The sequence below is a fragment of the Corvus cornix genome, chromosome 1 (genome assembly GCF_000738735.6).
Source record: "Corvus cornix cornix isolate S_Up_H32 chromosome 1, ASM73873v5, whole genome shotgun sequence".
Lineage (NCBI taxonomy): Eukaryota > Metazoa > Chordata > Aves > Passeriformes > Corvidae > Corvus > Corvus cornix.
The window spans coordinates 47,122,505-47,136,254 of record NC_046332.1 but is presented as its reverse complement, the minus strand read 5'-3'; positions in this window follow the sequence as shown (position 1 = coordinate 47,136,254).

The following is a 13,750-nucleotide window of genomic DNA, read 5'->3' as shown; positions in this document are numbered from 1 at the left end:
TCCCTGAACCACACAGCCTGCTCCACGGAGAAAGAAGCTAAATGCCTCTGCATTGCCAATAGGCACCTAATACAAAAGAGAATATGCAGAAGAGAAGTAACCTGCTCTACAAACTACTGGCACAGATACAAGTATTACTCTGTGCAAGTATCCAAAATGCAACGCTAGAGTCAAATACATATCTGCCTGCAGCTTTGCCAGAGTTATAACAGCAATGCTTTTGTCTCCTCTGCTTTCTTTAATCAGTGTCACATCCATTACTGAGCTGCAGCAAAACTGACATTTCAAGAAACAATGTCCGGCTCTTGCTAATCAGAAAGAGAGCTGCAAGTCTTGCAAGGAGAGACTGGTTTTAAATCATGACTAGGGGATTCTGATATTGAAATACTGGCCTTAAATATCTGCTCCATGGGGAGTTACTGCTGCACATTAATTCTGAACTTACCAGTTGTTGAGCTGCAATAAGACCAAAAAAAAGAGCGACGAGTGACATAACGCTAAGTGACACGGCACCTGGAATGCTGCAGCAAATGCAGGAGTGCACTCACCCATGAAGCACACCACACCAATATTCACCCCCTAAACACAGCCTGTACTATCCACTTGGAGGAGGAACCAGCTTCAAACAGCCCAGCTTCACCAGAGGTCCACTCCTACATACACAGAGAGAAAGTTACATGGGTAACAGCAACAAAGCCCATCAGAGAGACTTGGGAGGTCACCATCAGATTTGCCACTTCATGCCTTATTTTCTTTCTTTGGCTATAATGACTCATACTGGGACATTTCATTGAGTCACCTTCCATGAAGCCTGTTAAAAAAAAAAAAGGTCAGATAAACTTAGGAAAGTTTTCTGAAGTGCCTCTCTCTCCAGCTTAAGACACTTTTTGATTATGCAACTTCCTATCTTTGTTGTGAGGTGACATGAGGTCATCATGATTCATTCAGGCTGTCCATGTTTCACTACATTCACTGCTGGAAATGGCACTCCAGAACACAGATTCCCTTCAAATTCCACAGTCAAAGGAAAAAATTCCACACCATATTTAGAAAGTCTCAAATCCCTCTTTGCTGTGGCCCTTCATACAGGAACTTCTCCCAGGGATGGCTGTAGGATGGATTGCTGCTTATTTTTTAAGGTGCAGTAAGACAGTTTAAGAGTCTGTCCTTTCTTTAGAAGTCTTGGTACTATACATACCATTATATTTTTGCTTCTAAGTAAGCCTGTAAAAATATGTAAAAATTCAGATTTCACACATTTTATATGCAAAATCTCTCTAATACCAAATGCTGGCAAAAATATATTTGGTAAATGCAAAAGTACAAGGAAGTCTCAACTAGATGGAGGTAGAAGCTCTCCTTTTTGCATGAGATAAATATTAATATTCATATAAGCTTCTATTATGATTCATAAATATCTCAGAATTTTTAGCATCCTCATGGCAGCTTCCTGAGGCATGGTAATGCTGCCATGTCTGCTTCAGAGAGGACAAGCTGAAACACTGAAAGACTGAGGTTCACCTCACTGAACTTTTAGTTTCTCAATCTGAATTATGAACCTGGGTTCCCTTCATCATGAAGCAAAAGAGAAGCCATCACTTTCAGAGTGACTGGTCCTTCCGAAATGAAGACACTTGAAATTACACTCAGACATTATCTAACCTTAAACTAGACACATAGAGAAACTGGAGGGCTAGAGGGTACAAGACACTAACTTTGTTCCCATGCACAGGGATTTAGTTTACAAAGAAAGTATGCAGCAAAACATGATTTTGACCTCATATTTCTCAAAACTCAAGCCCACATCTTAACAGTTGAGTAACATAAGACAGTGGGCAAGACAGTAAAATAAGCATTTGCTAAAAATATTCTTTGATGGATTTGATGCAATAAGGAAATTACAGGATTAGTTTAATCTATCAATAATTCTATTAACACAGCTAGTACAGATGCAGACCCAAGTAGCTTGTTTGAAAATGCTTGATAGGTACAATGATGTATGAAAAAATTGACATATGAGAATGGTAAATCTAGTGACACAGTTGAATACTACAAACAACTGAAAATTGCATGCAGCAAGTCATCAAACACATAGGTGGATCATGCAGTTGTTTATTCTTTTGAATCCACTAGAACAGAAAATGAAGAAGGTCAAAAACCAGCCTGGATTTCTGGATTAAACTAATCAACTAATAATGCAGATTTAAGGCACCATCTTGTTCATTTGTTGAATATAATTTTGTTTTCTTTTACTTTGTTTCTATTTACTTGAAATACTCCCCTGTCACAATTCTTTCCTGGAGCTTTGGCATGAAATGTGTCAGCTTTCAAGTAACACAAGGGCAGGAGAAATGAGCTAGCATCCAAAGAGAAAGGAGAGAATGAAGCCACAAGAGCATAGCTGAGTTTTAAATGTGCTACAGTCATCTTATAAAATTCCCATCAGTTTGGCTAGTTACACTGCAGTTTTTCCCCACTATTTCGTTTCCAGAAGAAATGAAGTGTGATACTTCAGATTGTGTTCAAAATCAACTGCTATTGCTGATTTCAGTAGAGCTGTTTGGAGTATAAAGCTAAGTGCAGACCTGTGGTCCATCTTGTACAGCTAAATGAAAACAGGTGTTTAGAACAGACAGAAAAGGCATGGCCAAACCATAGGTCTATTCAAACTAGTATTAAATGCATTCCACATTTTGGAAGCTGAGTCACAGCCAAAGTGTTTGGGGTTTTACATAGTGAGTGATTTTATTTATTTCACTTTTACAATGATTTGACAATAACCAAGGTAATCAGTTATGAATTTCAGGCAAAGTTCTGATTTCTGCTGGGCTTGATTTTGCATGCTGTGGTACAGCTGAGAAACGTATGAGGAGTATTCCTTCTTTTTCTTTACCAAACCTGGCTGGTTTTCAACATTTGTATTTACTCTGAAATCAATTCAGATTGACTCACTTCTAATGAGCCCACTCCTAAGTCTACTATTTTAAAGAGGAACCAAAATGCTTTAAAATAAATGTATTCCAAATTTTGGTTACTCTGCTAACCAGAGTTTACCTACTGCACAGGCAAGGAAATGTCAAAGCACTGAAATAAAAGACCAAAGAAGTCAGTCTGTAGAATCAGTACACAACTACACCACAGCAGCTACAGAACCAAAAAAAAAGAGCACAGCAGAGTGTTCCTATGGTTTAGATGAGTAGTTCCAGGCAGCTTGTCAATACACTGGCTGTACAATCTCTTGTGCTTTTTTTACGTGATGGAAAGGCATACATGAATTTTTAGGTCAAATAAATAATATATGTCTCATAAATAGTACAAACCAGCGGGCGTGACCTTGGAGGTTTCACTTTAGTGGACAAACATTTGTGTCTTAGAGACAAGTGTGTTTTAACCATTTGTATCAAGATGTGCTGGTTTGGGCTGGGGTAGAGTTAATTTTCTTCACAGTAGCTGGTGCGGGGCTGTGTTTTGGATCTGTGCTGGAGACAGTAACAACATGGGGATGTTTTGGTTACTGCTGAGCAGCGCTTACACAGGGTCAAGGCCTTTTCCACCTCTCACCCCACCCTGCCAGTGGTGGACTGGGGATGCACATGGAGTTGGGAGGGGACAGAGCTGGGACAGCTGACCCCAGCTGACCAAAGGGATATCCCAGACCATGTGGTGTCATACTCAGCATATAAACAAGGGGGAAAGTTGGCTGCAGGCCGCTGCTCAGGGACTGGCTGGGCACTGGTCCTTGTTTTTTATGTGCATCACTTGTCTTTCCAGGGTTTTATTCATCTCTTTTTTTCCAATAAGTTTCCAATATTAATATTATTATTTTATTTTATTTCAATTATTAAATCATTCTTATCTCAGTCCACAAGTTTTTTCATTTTCACCCTTCCAATTCTCTTCCCCACCATCCTGCTGGCAAGGGTGGGGAGTGAGGGACTAGCTGTGTGGTGCTTAGTTGCCAGCTGGGGTTAAACAACAACACAAGAGTACTGATGATTTATATAATGCTCCTTTTTTTTTTTTTCATATCCAGAAGGGAGCACTTAGCAAAGCAAAACAAAAAAAAACCAAAACAAAAAACACCCCAAACCGAAACAAAAAAAAACCCAAAACCAGAAAACAAAACAAAAACAAACAAACAAAACCCCAAAAACCAAACAAAAACAACAACAACAAAAAAAACCCCAAACAGGAAAGTAGAAGTCAAGGAAACACATTCCAGGCATAAATGAAAATATACTGGGTCAGTTACTGTTGCTAGATCTCTTTCTCTCACAAACAGGGCTCCTTCCTACTCTTGTCTAGCTATTGAGTAGTCCAGAATTTTCCTCTTTCATTCCCCACAGATCTGAATTCTGAAATAAAGACTAAAACTAAGACCATAAATTAATCATTTATAGAAGGGTACACAAAAGCATGGCAAATTAGGAGTCAAAATGCAGACAGAGAGGTGAAACCCTCCAGCAGTCTGAGACCAAGAACTGTGCATTCCAGCTTCCATTGTATATGTATTTCTTTTTTCTTTACACCATACTACACATTTTCCTATTCTTTATCAGCCACCTACTATCAGGGGTGACTATGTGCTCTTTAACTCACTGCTTTGCTTAATACTGCACTTGCTATATTGTCTTGTCTCACTTACTACACTTGTCACATTTCCAAGCACCCATTTCAAGCAGCTAATTACAGTCATATTTGGGGCACTTTCAGACCAGCATGCATCCCTCATGTTTGCCAGATGGTGGATCCAGATCTCCCTGTCTTGTGTGTACACAGCAAACAGATAAAACCACAGCCCAACTTTTTTGAAACCTGTTGTAAATCAATGTTGCATCAGTATGTCACTGAGAACTGACTTGGCCTACCTACATCAATAGAAGTTAGTTCTGCTCAGCATGTTTCATACTGAATTTCCCCAAGAGCTGCTCTGATATTAAAAGACTTCAGACAAAATATTACAAAGATTCTAATCCCCAAAAGGTGTAATCTCCTGTAATTTGCCTATCTGAATTCTAAGAGTGCTGTGACAATGAAGGGCAATAACAACTTCAAGGTTCTGCACTGGCTTCACCACTCACGATCTAACACATTTGCAGCTCAGAGTTTCACAGCTTTTGTACCCACAGCTTGTCCTGCTCAGCACACAAGGTAATAATGTAAAAACAGGCTAATCTCAAGTTGACAATGAACAGCCATAGAATTAGCCAAAAGCATCTAAGAAGAAGAAATATTTAAGCTAGAATGCTTACAGTGCATGGCTTGGAGTGTTTCTGCTACAGGAGCTTTACAGTTGCAAGGATGCAAGCACAGGTATATTTACCTTTTCCATACAATAGCCACCACACAGGAATTCAGAAACTTCTCATGTTACAGTTGGTCAGCATTGTACTCCTTCATGTTGCCACTTAGCTACCTGCTGTCCTGTTCCGTGCGCTATAAACCATCCCTGTGCCACAGGGCTTCAGGAAGAAAGATGGAAAGAAGAAATGTACCACTCACTGCACCCACAAATGAGGACAGAGTATTGTTATAGCTTCTGGCAGGCCATTTCTGCAGTAGTTATTGGCAATTTTCCTGGAAAACAATTTTCCCGGAAACAGCTGAAACCTGGAGGATTATAGCAGCCTTTGTGGCACAAAGGTTAAAAACAGACCTAAACAACACGATAAAGATACAAAAAGCAAGGCTAGATTCTTCAGTTCTGTGAAAGAGCTTGCTACACTGTTAAGCTATGAGTATGGACTAATTTTACATGAAGGCACTGGAACAGCTTTACTTTAGATTCAGAAGTGGTGCTTTCCCCAGGGAAGGCTCCCAGGAGAACCACTTCCAATGGTTTTTGTCCCACCCCCCTTTCCTCTCAACCCTGTGAAGAAGTGCTGTATTTCCACCCCTGCCAGAGAGAGAAAAACGAGAGAAAAATCATTCTACCAGGCTTGAAATCCCCAAATGCTTTTAGTGGTTGTAATTTCCCCAGTGAGCAATTTTTAGCAGAATGAGCAGATAAAATTACACTGCAAAGCATCAGACTGAAGGATAGAATCTTCATAATAATCAGGCATCATTCTTGCAACTGTTTCATCTCAGGCATTCCTTGCATATTCATCCCTCTTAAAGGCAAGGGGACAGAGGTCTCTGAATAGATGCCGTACTCAGGAGTTCCTTCTACACTTTATTGCAATAGAAATACAGCTATATTTACTGGGCCTGTATTTGCTGTTCCAGTAGGGTAAGCCAAGGCAGCCCAGTGTTCCCAGTTACATGTGTACAGCAGCTGCACGGTTGCACTGCTTACACCATCGCTGTACCAGCCCTGGGTTCTCTACCAGGACTGTGGGATCATTAAATACCAGTCAGGCACTGAACCCGAATATGTACGGGTGATGTCAGGCAGTTACAGATTTACAGACACGTAAATGAAATCATGATGAACCACCAGCTCTGCTCATCACACTTTTCCTCCTCATCCTCAATCTGTCTTTCAAGTACCATTTTTTATTCCATATGGCTGCTGTGAATAATGATGGCTCTTATAAATCTTCACAGGTTCAGATACTTAATCACACACCTCCTGCATCTCTGACCAGGGTAGCAGCCCTATAGACCTGGATTTATAAGGTCACATTTCAATTATCAGCTCTATGGTCACGTATTTTACCATTCTTGTTTCCTTTACAGTTTCTAAATGTCAGATGTATGAAGTATTTGACATTTAGGGAAATACCAGCATTATAACAAATATGACAATACACTAATTTTCAGACAATACATGTAATTTTCAATATTTAATTTCAGCCCTAGTATACATATTTTTAAGTGTCCAATTTTAAAATTTAAGTGAGAACAATTGCTAGTATAAAAAAAATTTAATTATAAGCATGATCACTGAACCAAAAATACAAGTGAGTTATAATTAGCATGCCATCATATAAATGCCATAGTAAGAACTGATACTGGTTTCAAATAATTGATTTGTGAATAGATATGCTCTCTGTGAACTTCAGAAATCTGTAACTCAAAATCATTCTCATTACAGAAACTGGTCATCTTAGATGAAAATACTTCTACAGATGAATGAGCCATGAAAATCAATCACTTTTATGGCCACAGAAAGAGGTTGTTCTGGGTCACTGTCCAGATAGTAAAATATTAGAAGCCTGTGATCCGGTTTATAATTCATGATAGGCTATAGTTAGCCCTACAGATATAAAAACCCCTTTCTTCTCCTGAAACAGATATTGCTCTAGAGACCTCTGCAGCTCATAGAGCTTAAACACCAAGTCAAATGATTTTGTTAATATATGTCTATAAATTATAAAACTTTTAAAGAAATTTTTAGTAGTACTTGTGATGGGCATCCTAAAAGAAAACAAACCTATGTCTTAAAATTTCAGTATTGTTGTATTGTCCAAAAAGTACAATAGTAACTTTATTCTATCACTATTTGTTTAACAGAAGAGTGGGAGTGATTGTAAGATGAGGCAACAGGAAACACAGGTTCTAATTGTTACCACACCTTTGCCTTTGAAACGGAATTCTGGAAGCAAACAAAAAGTTAGAAGCTCATGTGATGATGTGATGAGGAGCAGAAGGATTCTGAAGAGGCTATTTCATTAGATATCACATAAATTAATTGAAAAATATAGAAAAGGCTCAATAAATACCTCTGTTTTACAGATAATAAGAACACTTTTAGAAACGTGATACACAGCAGTAAAACCTAACAAGTATACCCAGCTACATACATGGCACAGAGCATGTGATCACATGCACAAAGATCAAACAAAACTCAGAAATCATTGAGATTACTAACATTTAGGACCGAAGTGTATCTTTGAATCAACAAGTCTGTTAGACTTCATCTACTAATCCTTACATTTGAATTAATCAGTCAACAGCTTGAACAATCATTTAAAAGGGGATAATGAGGTGGTGGCTAAGATGTTTTACAGGACACACATGCCAAGTGTCAAAGGAAGTGATCAACAGGTAGCAAAGGATGGCTCCAGAGGCTTTTACAGGTGGTGAAGACATCTCAGTACTAAATGTAATGTTTCCTGAAGGGTATTGGAAGAGAAAATGAGCCTCTCATTTCTGAAGTTTGAGACGCAAGAGTCAATGGAAGGTTGTGAAGAGAGAATTAAATCTTTCAAAGCACTGCTCTAGGTAAGTGACCTCTTCAAGCAGCATTTTGGATGGGTATCAGCTGGAGAAGGCTCCATTTGTTGAGCTTGGATAGAATCGTGCTTCAGTGATGAGGAACTGGGCAAGACCTATCACCATGCAGGCGGTCAAGAAAGGCAGTATCATAATCTAAAGGACACAGGTAGAGTCTGAATGCAAAGAGACAGGGCTGAGTTGGAAAAAATCTCTGAAAAATAAGTAGGGTGGTGACCACTGACCAAGGCAGGAAATAACTGGGAAAGTCAGGTAAAGAGGTGAGACTAGCCATGCCAGTCTAGGGAAGTTTTATAACATTACTGAATGTTCCCTTTTAATAAAGTGGGGTGGATAGCTCCTGCTCCTGTCCAGAATTCTTTCTTTCACTCATGCCTTCCCTAAGGAATACATACACACACACACATGTATTTCCTTCTTTTGAAGATGACTGGATGCAAAAAAAGCAATTTTTAACTTGTCTTTGTTGTCTTGACAGAGAACTTAAAAGCAGTTCTGCTACTACTGCTCTATAAACATGGTCATATATGGTACCCATTGTTAATATTCAAGATTTGAAAGGTCTGGGTAAGAAGTTCATAGTAACTAAAAGAATATTCCTTTCAAGTAAAAACTAACGATGGTTTCCAGCTCCCCACATTTCCACATCATTAACTACGATCATAGATAATTAAGCTTCCATCTGACCTGTCCTAAATTGCACTTGTGTTTTTACACACTTGGATTCCACAGATCTCTGGTGCTTACAAATAAGCAATTCAGAAAGGTGCTGTCTTTCAGAGTGGAATTGCAAGTTTTTTCCTTCAGTGGACTTGTTCTGGGAAAAAGAACCCTAACTTTCATTTGATTACATGGATTGAAGTGGAGCATCACTTCTATGCAGGTGATAATTCTGTGAAAGACATGTTGGACCCACAAAGAATTTCTGACATTTTCCTCTTTGACACAAAAGAGGAAGTCAAACTCTTCCATTCAGTGGATTTTGCCACCAACCAAGCTCACAGCTAAACCCCTCTCACTAAACATCCCATGTAATACAAAGCAGTCATGAGACAACAAAGCTAAGGTTTCTGCAGGAGGAATGCATGTTGCTGGACAACCCCTCCTTCCAGCCTCCTCACACAGCTAGCATTTCCCATGTCATGCACTGTGACACACCTGACTTCAGTATTTTTTTAATGACATTGAAATTAAATGACATTAAATGCTTGATAGCATATCTTTATGATGAGCTTGATAACATATCTTTAAGCATTATTACCACAATTTCCACCAAGGTGAAAGCATGAACATTTAAAGCAACATTTATATGTCTCAACAATATGGTCACCTACCCTTCAGAGAACTATCTATTACAACTGAACATGCTTTTCAGAATACTCTGAGAAATATTCCCCATGCTTTTAAGAGCCATGATGCCCATTATCTCCTTATAAAAGAAGCAGAATAATCAACATGCTTCAAATCATTTTCCACTTTGAGATACTACTTTGCTGGCCAGCAGAGCATTCAAATATAGCTGCAAGCCAGCCTTTCTACTTAAGTATAGTCAATATAGGGGTTTATAGCACAAACTTTTCCCAGGACAACATACACCTTTTAATATCTTTAATACGCTTGCCTTGTTTTCTGGTCCTTGAGAGGTGAGCAGACCACTGATGTCCTCTATGGTCTGTTGAAGAACGTCAAGTACTTTGTGGGGCCATAAAGAAGCTAAGTGCTTCTCACTCATTCACCTCATGCTTCATTCCCAATTAGTAAATGAAGACTGTAATGAAAACACTTGTTGTCGATGTAATAAAAAACTAGCCAAAAGTTGCTTATAAAAGTCAAAGCAAAGTACACTGTCTTCAGTTTCAGAATAATCCACCCATGACAAATCACCCTCCAAGAAGAAAAAGGAAGAAAAGAATGTTATTTAAAGTACCTATGAGAAGAAGTAAAAGAAAAACAGTATGTCGTCTTAAAGGGAGCAGGAAAGAGACACAGCAGCTACCAAGAAAAACATGAGATATATTTGTAGGGAAACATGCGCCCAAGACAGACAACTTTGAAGACTGTGAATACTCAGCCATTTGTCAGACACGGGCAAGGAGCCCATCAAGACAGGACAACTCCTCAGAGAAGCCCAGACTACTGAGAACGCAAGGCAAAAGGGTTTGTTTTCCAACATCTCAGCCCATCAGAGTATCATGTTCTTTCACCTGAAAAGGACAAACAGTGAGTTATAAGAAACTTCTCCTTGCTCTAATGGCCTACAAAAAGGAAAAAATGAAATTACTACTCATTTTGGGTAAGGTTTTTATTGTGGCATGTGCCTGTATAGAACTTCTTTTTGATAAGGGTGTCTTCCAAGAAAAAGTATCAAGAGGAAATTGAACCATTGCTTGCCCTGGGTGTGTTGATCCAGAGCATAATTATCTTGCTATTAAATTTTTGAGCTTAATTTTGAATCTGAACTTCTCTAACTTCATCTTCTACTACATTACACCATTTCCTGTTAAATTCAAGAGCCATTCCAAAATAGTGGTGAAAGTATGATTTAATCCATGCATTTCTTGATCTTCTTTTAGCCTAACTGAACAGAATGACTTCTATAAATCCTTCACCAGGAGAAATTTTCTCTGCTCTTCAGAATATTTTTTGTGATTCCTTCCTGCATTCTCTCTCATTTCTCAGCACTTTTGAAAACACACTGGCCCAAACTGCATAAAGCTTTCAAATATTGATCTCATCAGTTCCCTGTCCAGAAGTAATAATTCCTTCCCTGCTTCTGTTCATGATTCTCCTTTTATCACAGCAGCCCTCTGTCACAGCTCTGCACAGGGAACTTGTATGCAACCAGCTCCTTCCCGTGCACAGTCAGTGCTGTCCCATTATTGGTCCCCTATAATGCAGGTATGACTAAATCACCTTTGCTTAGAAATACAGTTATGTTTATAGCTGCATGTATTAAAAAATAAAGTGCCTGAACAAGCTGTGTGACAAAAGCCCAGCCCCCGCCCCAAATGCTTTGCTGTCTTCTTTGTTTACCATTACGTCCACCTGTCTCTATAACATGTCCATTCTTTGCCAACAGTTCTGTGGGTTATGGAATAACTGCAAGTCTGCCACAGGCTCTATTGGAAGCTAATGTTTTAAGAGGTTGTAAGAAAACAGGTATTAATCCCCTTCAAAAGTATTTTAATGAAAATTGGCACTTCTGTTATAATGGCATATGATAAGACAAGTGCCTTTCAAAAATCAGTTGCATCTGTGGAGAACATAAATATATCTTCCCATTGTAATAACGTCTGTGTGACAAGACTTATTTTCTATTAAATTGATATAAATTGGCAAGTATTCTTTTATGCTCCATTCTCTTTCTTTCCTTTGGAAATGGACAAAGACTGATTTAGAATAAACCCAAAATATTCTCTATATAACCCCTACTTTAGTTATGCTCCTAATTGTTTCCAGGTTGCCTAGCAATTCAGAAAAAATAAGTGAAGATTCCAATACTTGATTCACCAATGGGAAGGAAAAAAGGAGAAAGTTAAATTAAAAAACAAAGGTTAAATGGGCTGTGCAGTGCCCAGGGTATGCTGGTTCAAAGATTCTGAAAGATCAGTAATAACTGTGCAGTTTTGTGCATGGGAGGAATTTGGTTCATTACATGGTCTGAGTGTCTAAATGACATTCATGTAACACTGAAGATTAAATCAATGTGAAGATGAAATCTCCTGAAAGGAAATTCTAACAAAAGCCATTTCTAAAATGCACACAAGATGCTGTCATATAATTGTGGTTTTCACACTTCCTTTGTACAGCAAACCATTACTATCTGCAAGAGTTGTTACCAGAATATGAACTTCCTTAATTTGATTTAAATTACTATAAGACTACATACGGGGAAAAATAAAATCCAAAGGAAAAATTACTTCAGGTAAGGATGACTCTCACTTGATTAGGTGCTTCTTCAGGGTGGTTTTGATTATATGGATTAATGGCTAGGAGTCAAAACAAAGAGATTAAGAATAGAGAGAGGGTTCTTAGGAAGGAATACGAGAGGCATGGGACCCTGTTGGATTTCCTGGAGGGAGGCCTGCTAGATGGTAGGGACCCAGATGAAAAATATGTCAATGTGTTATTTCAGGATAATTTGTTTTTCTGTTTAAATGGGACCATTTAGTTTCTGTGATAGCTCTATAATTTACTGGCTCGTAGCTCAGGATGTATCCCAAAGCCTGATGCTCCTACTGTTCAGAACAGGAAGGCAATGGAGCAGATGATGGTTTTCATCCCTCATCTGTATGAAGAGGCTCCCCATCCATGGCACACAGGGTCTTGGAAGCAGACTTGCCCTCAGGACACGGCTGGGGCATGACCCCAGAGAGGACATTGCTGTGTATTCCAGTCGCAGAAGTGCACGTCCCTGAATTCACCCAAACCTCCTGGACACAGCAGGTTACAGACTGCCTGAAGAGTGAGAAACTTCCAGACTATGACCAAGACAAATAACAGCACTAGACTTCACAAGTATATTATTCCTCAGGATATGCCATTATTGTGCAAACTCATGTTGTGTTACCTGAGCTGGGCCAGAGTATCTTTGTACATCATCATGGCAGTCACAGCATCAGACAGAGATCCTAAGATCCTGGGTCCAAAGCCAGCACAGCCTGACCTCTGCTTCCTGTTCCAGCACTAGGCTGTTCTGTGCTTGCTTGAGGGTCAGCAAACATCTCTATCAGCAGGTTTGTGAGAAACAGAAATAAATAGCAAGGCAGTGGTACATAAGATCATTAGCTATGACCTATCACTAATTTTTGCATCTGGTAATCTTCACAATGCCTAAAAAGAGATTTTCCTCTAAATTACAAGTGTTCTGTTTCACTGGGTGAAATCCATGCCAATGCTGTTTGCACTAATGATGATAGTCCACTACCTCAGTAAAAAGTGACAAGCTGGCAATATAGGATACAAACATTAGCTTGTTTATAATGTGTTATAATTGGAATGGAAATCATTCACAAATTAACTAAGTGAATAAACACAGCTCTCCAAAGTCCTAAATTAAAATATTCAATTGAAACGCCTGTCTTCACCATTTGTGAAAAAAACGGAAAAACATTTGAAGAAAAGCTTTCGCATTTTTATTGCAACTGTTCTAAATGGAAGAGTGACAGATGATGAAACACACCAAACATATTCAGTCCAGATCACAGGAAAGTATTTGTCACACTGTCACATAAGAAATCACTGGATAAAACTGGAAGACAATGATCAGCAGCAAGGTGATATCCATTTTTAATCCTTGTTATAAAGCAGGAGGGGCACCTGAAATATGAATGAATCATCTTGAATCACCTAGCAAAGTTTCACAAGGCTTAGCACAGTGACTGAGGTTGAGCCGAATGAAGGATGGCACCATGCATGTTTGCGGCATCCATAACTCAACAAGGGAGAAGGAAATCTTCCCTCCAGATTCCAGTCATCCCGCAGGGCCTGATTTTCCAGAGGGTTTTAGCTGTATGGGTGTAAACGAGGATGAAGCATGCTTTCCCAAAATTTCCCAGGCTCCTCTACA